Source organism: Apodemus sylvaticus, chromosome 7 (genome assembly GCF_947179515.1).
Source record: "Apodemus sylvaticus chromosome 7, mApoSyl1.1, whole genome shotgun sequence".
NCBI lineage: Eukaryota > Metazoa > Chordata > Mammalia > Rodentia > Muridae > Apodemus > Apodemus sylvaticus.
In genome coordinates this window covers 120352544-120355063 of record NC_067478.1, presented here as the reverse complement: position 1 = coordinate 120355063, position 2520 = coordinate 120352544, and positions in this window count along the sequence as shown.

The window sequence follows — 2520 nt, the reverse complement described above, 5'->3', positions numbered from 1 at the left end:
ATTTTAAATTATGAGGCCAACCGTAAAAGAATCCACAATTAAACCACTAATATGTCTATTGCCAAAGAACTAAGATGACTGGAAACCAGTAGAGACAGCAGACTTTCAAAGCTGACATAGTTCACTCAACACCAAACAATTATTCTCCTGAGTTCCCACACAGTGCAAAGCAACCATGCTCAGAGAAAGCAGGGGTGGAAGTGTCAGCTGTGGGATGAAGGGTTTAAGGAGGGGAGCCTCTCAGGGCTCACCCACCCAGACCTGAGGCGGCGGGAGCAAGCGTAACCCACCGGGGACTCTGAATCTTCTACATCTCTTCTATCCCTGACTCTCTCATGAGAAGTCGCAGGCCAGAGGTAACTCGTAATGTTTTCTCAACGTGTACTCTAAATACTTATGGTTGTTTTCCTATGAGGAAATATTTGCACTGATCTAATAAGACACTCTTTATTGGAAATGTGAAGAAAATGTACCATGAGCTTAAGGGTTCTTTCTTTTCTCTTTACTCTGTGTTATAGTATATATGAGTTTATTTTAAAATGATTTTACCAAAACCGTCTAAGAAGCCCCTGAGTGCCAGCTATTGGAAACAGCTCTTGCATGACTTGACAGACACTTCATGGTTCAAGGTTTATTGAGGAACTGTCACCCATAACTTCTCTCGATTAAATGAGCAAGAAATACTTTTACAAGAAGGCCCATCATTAATGGAGAAACTCGAAGACAACTTTAGTAGCTTTAGAAAATTTGGGAAATTATGTTTGACTTTGAAATTTTGAGAAATAAGGCTAGAGAGATGACTTGATGGGTAAGATTCTATCTGTGCAAGCATCAGAACCCAAGTTCAAATCTCCACAATCCATGTAAAAGCTGGGCATGGCAGCCCGCATTGGTGAGCCTAACACTGGGGAAGCAGAGACTGAGAGATCCCAGAGCCCCACTGTACAACATCTGTAATCCCAGTGCTAGGGAGGTGGAGACAAGAGGAGCCCAAGGCTTGTTGTAGTCCAGCCAGTCCAAGCGAGTTCTGACCTCCAGATGTGGCAAGAAATCCTGTCTCTGCTGGTAGTGCATGGTGGCTCATGCCTTTGATAAATGGATCTCTGTGAGGACAAGAACAACCTGGTCTTCAAAGAAAGTTCCAGGATAGCCAGGGCTACACAGAGAAGCCCTGTCTCAAAAACAAACAAATGAAAGAGAAAGAGTGAAAGGAAGGAAGGAAGGAAGGAAGGAAGAAAGGAAGGAAGGAAGGAAGGAAGGAAGGAAGGAAGGAAGGGAAGAAAGTAAAGAAAGAAAGATAGATTATCTCAAAAAGAAATTCCAAGGAATCGATGTTTTCTTCTGACCCTGCAGGAACTAAGCATGCACAGCACATGATGTGTGTGTGTGTGTGTGTGTGTGTGTGTGTGTTTGTGTGTGTGTGTGTGTGTGTGTGTGTGTGTATGCAGGTAAAACACTTATACACATAAAGAAATCTGAAAACAATCACTAACTCTCAGGTTTGAGCTAGGAGCTCCATTTATTCCCTAGATATATCTTAGGCATGGTAGTTTTCTTGGGTCTTCAGGTCAGTTACCTGACTATGAGTCCTTGTTGTACCTGTTTCAATGCTGGCCAAGGCAACACAAGATGCTTAGTGGTGAGAATGAGTCACTGAATATTCCAAATATACAGAAGACCAGGAAATAAGGTTGTGCAAACTGAATGTGGCACTCTGTAAAAAGCCACCAGCTTCCTTCTCTGTCCCTCTTTGATCACTATGATCCAAACATGGAAGTTTCCCCAAAGGAAGCAAAGCCAATTTGATCAGAGTTTCGGTTTGTAACTCTAGTCACAAAGTGCTCTGTCAGCTGCCACCACCCAGCAGCTGAGATTTATAGGAGCTTTTAGCTTGGGTCACACTGTTCTCCAAGCATAACACAAGAAGATCCCATAATGAGAAGTCTGGGATCACCATGTCTTTGAGTAATTTGCAAAGTTCTTCTCCTACAGATCATGTCTAACGTAAAAACAGTCTCATCACATGGTCCAAGGGCAAGTGATCATCACTATTCTACTTATAAGGAAATAGAGAAATGGCCACTCAAGGCACATCCTCTGTGATGCCTTCTGTCTCCCATCAATGGACTCTATCGATGGAATCTCACTCACTGCTCATAACACAGTACCTAGCAAATCAGGGGACACTGGGAGTGAACCGGAGCAGTACAGGGAGCCCCCAGAGAGAAAGAAGAGAGGCCATTCCAAGGCAGAGGGACAACAGGATGATGGGGGCGTGAGGGTTGGCAGGGCCCTGAGAGGAACTCAGAAGGGCTGGTGACTGGGTAGCAGAGGGGACTCTTCTACCTGCCGACTTGAGATGTACTGACCATCACACAGCAAAGTAGAGCGAATGCCTGGCCCGCCTCTTGCTCGCAGCAGTGACTTTGCCTCCATGTTGTTAAGACAAATGTGCTATGTTCAGGTAGCTTTGAAAATTGACTGAGATCATTAAGAAGAAGAACATCTTTACAGTGGAAG